This window comes from Punica granatum, chromosome 2 (assembly GCF_007655135.1).
Source record: "Punica granatum isolate Tunisia-2019 chromosome 2, ASM765513v2, whole genome shotgun sequence".
Classification (NCBI taxonomy): domain Eukaryota; kingdom Viridiplantae; phylum Streptophyta; class Magnoliopsida; order Myrtales; family Lythraceae; genus Punica; species Punica granatum.
Window position 1 is genome coordinate 15,736,328 of NC_045128.1, and position 7,153 is coordinate 15,743,480.

The window sequence follows — 7,153 nt, forward strand, 5'->3', positions numbered from 1 at the left end:
CGATCTTATATAATTTTGCCACGTGTATTTTTTCGTATTAAAATTACTATAATAATTTCAATCGAAAGTTAAATTCGGTTGAAATTAACTTTTATTAAAATAATTTTCCCCTTTAATATATAGATTCGATTAAATAATTTTTAATCTTGTATTTAAGGAAGATCGTGAACACAAGGCAACATGCAGTTGTTTAAACCCACATGGGAACATGCACTCATGGCAACACTTGGCGAAAGGTGGAGAGGTCAAACATTACACGTGTCGCAACCTGATTAATTGTTCCAGACATTATATATTATATATTGATTTTGCCACGTGTACTTTTTCGTATTAAAATTACTGCAATAACTTAAATCGAAAGTTGAATTCGGATAAAATTATTTTTTTATTAGAATAAGTTTTTCCGTTTAATCTTATATAGAGATTCGATTAAATAATTTTAAGGAGGAACGTGAACACATAGCAACTTGCAGTTGGTGGAACTCATGTGGGAACATGTACACGTGGCGACACATGGCGAAAGCTGGAGAGGCCATACATTGCACGTGTCACAACTTGGTTAACTGTTCCAAACATTATATTATATATTGATTCGAAGGTTATATTTGATTGAAATTATTTTTTCTTGAAGTTATTTTTTCCGCTTAATTTTATATAATTTTGCCACAAGTATTTTTTCGTATTAAGACTACAATAATTTCAATCAAAAGTTAAACTCGGTTTAAATGATTTTTTTATTAAAATATTTTTTAAAATTTAATCTTATATATAGATTCGATTTAATAATTTTTAATCTTGTAATTAAGTAGGCATATAAACACATGGCAACATGCGGTTGGTGGAACCCACATGGGAACATTCACACCTGGTGATACATGGCGAAAGTTGGAGAGGCCAAACATTACACGTGTCGTAACCTAGTTAACTGTTCCAAGCATTATATATTATATATTGATTCGAATGTTAGATTTGATTGAAATTATTTTTTCTTGAAATTATTTTTTCCTCTTAACCTTATATAATTTTGCAACATTTATTTTTTCATATTAAAATTACTACAATAATTTTAATCAAAAGTTAAATTCGGTTGGAATTATTTTTATATTAGGGTTAATTATCCAAAATAGTACAAACGGTGTTGTTTGTTGAGTTTCTAGGATGAACTTTTGCAAATTAGTCAAAAATGCACAAAAATTCATTTTGTCCAACGTTTAGCATGCAAATGGCGTTTCCGTCAAAATGTCCAATGTGGAACTAAAAGGTGATGAAATGGCTCACGGCAGCTAATCTGGCGATGTCAGCACACTCCGAGTGCCCTATGATTGAAATTACTTCTTTGCCCCTTACGTTTGTTCTTTGAATGGGATTTAGGGTTGGGCAAATTAGGGATTTCCTATGGGATGCAATTCCACCCAATCTGTCTTCTTCCCTCAGCCTCCTTTCTCATTAGTTGGCCCCGTGACCAGCTGCTGCTCCTGCACCTTCTATAATCTTGTGATACCATCACCTTCTCCTCTTCACTCTTTCCACCTTCTTCTTTTATGCTACTGTTAAGGTTGTCAAAATCACGATTCTACCTAGAATGGTCGAGGGTCGTAGAATAGTGAATCGTATAATCGAATCGTGAATCGTAAAATTCTACCTGTAATTAAAAAAACAACAAATATGAATTGTGGAATACAAAATTCTCCTTTTCCATTCTATGAAATAAAGCAGTCTTCATAAATCTTTCGAACAAAAAGGACAACAAGTCACAGGCGAACAGTGGGAATCAGACAACACCTCCTGGCTAACCACGATGGTCAGCACATCCAATATTATTGTAATTATAACAATCAACATGTATATGTTAAGTAATCCTCCCTCCCCCAAGTCATAGCCATAATATAATATAATATAATAAATCATAATACGTTCTTTTCGTTAGTTAATTAATTAATTAACTTGCTTCAAAAGAATAATTAAATTAATATTTTAATTATGTTGCTGCATTGCCATTTCAAAAAGCTTCTTCCATCAAGCTGAAGGTTTGGTGGGATTTGTAAGCAAAATCAAGAAATCGAAGCTGAAGAATCCTAGTGGGTTGTTCCTTCTCCTCCTCCTCCCCGAGAGGTCTTCTACTTCCCACTTCACCTCAAATCCACCCGATAATGCATCCAAAGAAGGATATCAGTAGCTCATTTTGACATTTCTAGGCTCTTTCTACTATGGGTACCATTTTCTGTAAAGGAGGAGGAGGAGGAGGAGAAGAAGAAGAAGAACGTGAAAAGGGACCCCTCAGAGGTAGAAAGAATGAAGGAGTTGATTGGGGGCGCCCAGGACCGTGACCGGGCTGCTGCTGAGGATAAGGCAATCTGCTTTTGCTGTTGCTTCTATCGACGTCATGGTCGTCGCGATAGGGTTCTCTAGAAGAAATGGGGAAAAGCCGACAACCGACTATAAGAAAAAAGAACCAAAGAAAGATGAAGGGGTAGGGGAAAAAACGTTGGGCTCAGGAATGGGCTGGGCTTCAGCCCAATTAGGCTGGCCTTGGCCCAACAGTGGGCTAAACCCGGAATTACAGAATCGGCCCGATTCGAAACTGATTCTACCTTTCCGATTCTTCCCGTGGAATCAGAATTGGTGCCCTCATTCAAATCTTAGAATTGTATAATTCTACGATTCGAATCGTGATTCTGACAACCATGGTTACTACTACCTTTGATGCCTACCTGACCATCTTAGAAACCGCTGACCCCACCAGTGATTGCTCAAAACCTGAAAGCTTGGTCCCAATTATGCGAGAAGTATATGGGGATGGGAAGATCATAGACATCATCTACAGGATAACACCAAAGTTGCCCGCATATGAGACTATAGGGACAGTTGGCACATCCTATAACTGCCTATCAACATAAAGAAGGGCAACCTCACCAATAATTTTTAGATGAAGCATTTACCAAATAAAAAAAAATTCCAAGATAAAGCTACCTACGCACACTGGGAGTCCAATACCCAAGTCGATGCCCCTGGCCATGTCTTCGATTACCACTTTGATGCAGGGTTTGATGTCGATATGCTTCATTTTAAAGTCCTTTAATATCAAATGGAGCGGCTATGGGAGGAGGCTGAGGAAAAAGATGTGGTTGGTCATGGAGGGTACTGAGAAGAAAGGAAGGTGATGTTTTGTGGCTGTGAAAGAAAGAGGAAGGAGCAGAGAGAGGAGCTGAAGGTGGTGATGATTGTGTGTGTGCTACTGTGTGGTGGAACCGAGAGAGGGAGCGAAGATGGTGATGGCATTGGAGTAAATAAGATGAGGAGAAGAAGCATGGTGAAAATGGAGATAGCTATGATGAAGGTGGAGATGGCTATGGTGCAGGTAGAGATGTCTAATGGCGATAGAGATGATGATGGTGTGAAGAGATGGAGTAGCTAAGGATAGTTGAATACGTAACATGGCGACTGAGCTTTTTTTCCTAAACCACGTCTTCTTTCTCTCTTCCGTGTGAGGGTAATAATTTGGGATTACAATCAGCACCATTTCCATCCCCTTTCCTTTTATCCTTTGTTCCTATCATCTTCTTATTTTCTGACCTCAGGCACCCTCCTCTTTATTTCTTATGTCCCATTTGTCCTTTCTCCCAATTGCCTACCTCATGCACACTTCCCCTTCATCATTTGTCTGATTTTCCTTCCCCTTCTCTCTTCTGTATAAGGGTGAAGGAATGAGGAGGAGGCGGAGGGAAGCCGACAGTAATTATAGGAAAGGAGGGCTCCGATGGTGGCTTCCTCCAAGGAAGCGGCGGCGACAATAGCGGAGGAAGGCTGAGAAGGGGAAAGAGAGAACAATTAAGGGGGCAGTCAATTGGCCCACCGGACCCCACCAGATTTGATTCAACATGACATGTGGTACCATTAAGTGCCATGTCGGTAAAATTGTAAAAATTAACAGACCAAGTCACGGCGTATTAAACGTGATACAAAATCTATAGCTCGTGCATTTTTTTATCAATTTCCAAAAGTTGGTGCTAAAAACCAAATAAAGTGTATAATTCCTCCATTTTTGGACAATTAACCCTTTTTATTAAAATAATTTTTTCGTTTAATCTTATATATAGATTCGATTAAATAATTTTTAATCTTGTAATTAAGGAGGCACATAAATACATGGCAACATGTGGTTGGTGGAACCCATGTGGGAACATGCACATGTGGTGACACATGGAAAGCTAGAGAGGCCAAACATTACACGTGATGCAACCTAGTTAACTGTTTCAAGTATTACATGTTATATATTGATTTCCAAAAGTTCGTGCTAAAAATCATATAAAGTGCATAGTTCGTGCTATTTTGGGCAAACTCTTTTTATTAAAATAATTTTTTCCGGTTTAATCTTATATATAGATTCAATTAAATAATTTGCAATCTTGTAATTAAGGAGGCACATGAATACATGGCAAAATGTGGTTGTTGAAATGCACATGCGAACATGCACATGTGGCGACACATGGCAAAAGCTGAAGAGGCCAAATATTACATGTGTCGCAACCTGGTTAACTGATCCAGGCATTATACATTATATATTGATTTCGCCACGTGTATTTTCTTGTATTAAAAGTACTGCAATAATTTCAATCGAAAGTTAAATTTGATTGAGATTTTTTTTTAAATAACTTTTTTCGTTAGTCACGAGGAGAATGGGAATCGCGGGTGGCTCGTCCGCAGGTGTGGGCACAATTCACCATAGTCGTGGAGGAAGCAAAATCACTTGAAAAAAGAAAAAAAAAAAAGAGAAGGGCAGCAGCTGCACAGTGCTATTTCAAGGGGTTAGAGGCATCAAATAGAGAAATGGGCATCACAGTTGGACTCAACAAGTCAAGAACAAGGGGGTATGTAATTCGGTTGAAGTTTGAGTTGGGTTGACGAGCAGTAGTGATCGGAAAACCGAGGTGGTTTCTGGTGAAGGAAAGTGATTTTAGGGTGGGAGAGATGATGATTGGTGATGGGTGGTGATGAGTTGAAGAGAGAAGTGATGATTGGTGATGAATTGATGGTTGATGAGGGATGATGAGTTGAAGATGAATGTAGAGAGAAGTGAGAGGATTTGTGATAAAAGAGAGAAGTTGTCTTGAATTGAATGGAAGAAGAAGAAGCGAATAGTTGGTTTGATTATTGGAAAGAAGAGAGGGAAGTTGATAGTTCAATGGTAGATGAGAAAGAAGAGGATTAGGTGAATAGTTGAAGGGTGTATGTAGGTGAGTTTGTGGAAGATGAGTGAATGGGAGATGTGTGTATGTGTATATATGTATGGTGGTGGGTAAGAAGAAAATAGGCGGATGGTGACTGCTTGGAAGAGGATTTTGGTGAGTTGTGATTGGAGGAAGAAGGATTAGAAGATGATGGAATGTTGGGAACGGATGGATGGTAGAAATGTATGTAGATGTGTAGGGGTGGTGTATAGGTGCATGGAAAGTGAAGAGGGGAGATGAGAAGAGAATGAGAAAGGGTGTGATAGGTGGAGAGTAAAAGTAGAAGAAAGGAAAAATGAGTCGGAATGTTTAGGTTGTGTTTGGTTTTATAGTTGAGTAGAGTTGAGTTTTGATTTCTATTAGTTTGTAATGATTGTGTTGTCGAATTATGAGAAAAAGTGTGAAAAATGTATTGAATAGTTGAGAGAAAATAATAATTGTATTGTTGAATTGTGAAAAAAATAAGGGAAAATTTCTGGACATATCACAGTTTGAAAACAAGTATTACAGTGCATCATATTTCAAAAAATTAACATGATGCATCACGAAAATTTTGAAAATTTTCACCATCATTATTTTCGTCAACTGATGAACGGAAAACTGACGTGGCATGTTATTTGGACAAACGGTGCCAATGTGGCCTTGCTTACTCAACATCTAGGTCCCACCTTGTGATACACGATGTTATTTTCCCATTTTAATATTTGTTTGTTAACTTATTTCCTAAAACGGAAAGACACGAACAACCATATACAAACTACAATGTCCTGAACAATTTTGTTCATATCTCTCTTCCATTTTTTGTAATATTTGGCACAAGTTTCCTGATCGATCAGGAGACATGGCCTCTATCGTCGGCTGAGCCACAAAACTTCATGCGATGTGTTTCCATTGCCCGGGTCAAGGCCACATTAATACAACTCTCAAACTCGTCGTTGAGGAAACCAGACCCTTCTCTAGAGTTGACCATTTGTCTGTGGTTGAACTCTGTGTTGACGAAAGCGACGTGAAAGCCCTTGCAAGAGCTCTGCGAGTTTGAGGGTTGCGTTAATGTAGTCCTGACCCGGGCAAGGGAAACACATCACATGAGATTTTGTGGTTCAGTCGACGAAGGAGGCCGTGTCTCCTGAACGATTAGCAAACTTGTGCCAAATATTACAAAAAAATGGAAGAGATATAGGAACAAAATTGTTCAGGACATATTAGTTTTTATATGGTTGTTAGTGCCTTTCCGTTTTAGGAAATAAGTTAAAAAACAAATATTAAAATAAGAAAATGACACGGTGCATCACAGTTTGAAAATAATTTTCATAGTGCATCATATTTTCATGGCTAGGTGGGACTCAAATGCTGAGTAAGCACGACCACATTAGCACCATTTGTCCAAATAATGTGCCACGTCAACTTTCCATCCATCAGTTGACGGAAATGATGCATGGTGAAAATTTTCAAAATTTTTGTGATGCACTATGTTAATTTTTCAAAATATAATGAATTGTGATACTTGTTTTCAAACTGTGACGCACGGTGTCATTTTCCCAAAAAGTAATTAATAGTTAAAAGAATTTAGTATTAAAAATTGAATTGAATGGTTAAAAAAATTGAAAAAAATGGAAAAGTAATAATTGTGTTGTTGAATTGAAGACAAGTAGAGTAGAATTAAATAATTTTGGTTTATTAAACGGCCCTTAGGTTTCAACTAAGTGCGCGCTTGATTTGCGTAGAACGAGCACTCTATGCATTGCGAGTGTAGCGAGGAGAGGAGTTTTTAGAGCCCAATATTAATAGTCTCTGGATATCTCATTGAGCCGGGAGCCGTAGGTGCTCGGGGATCATTTTTATTCGTTCAGATGATCCAAGCGAAGTTAACTGCTTTGGTTGATTCATTGCACGTCGTGGCCCTATTCTGGTCGTTTCTGTATCTT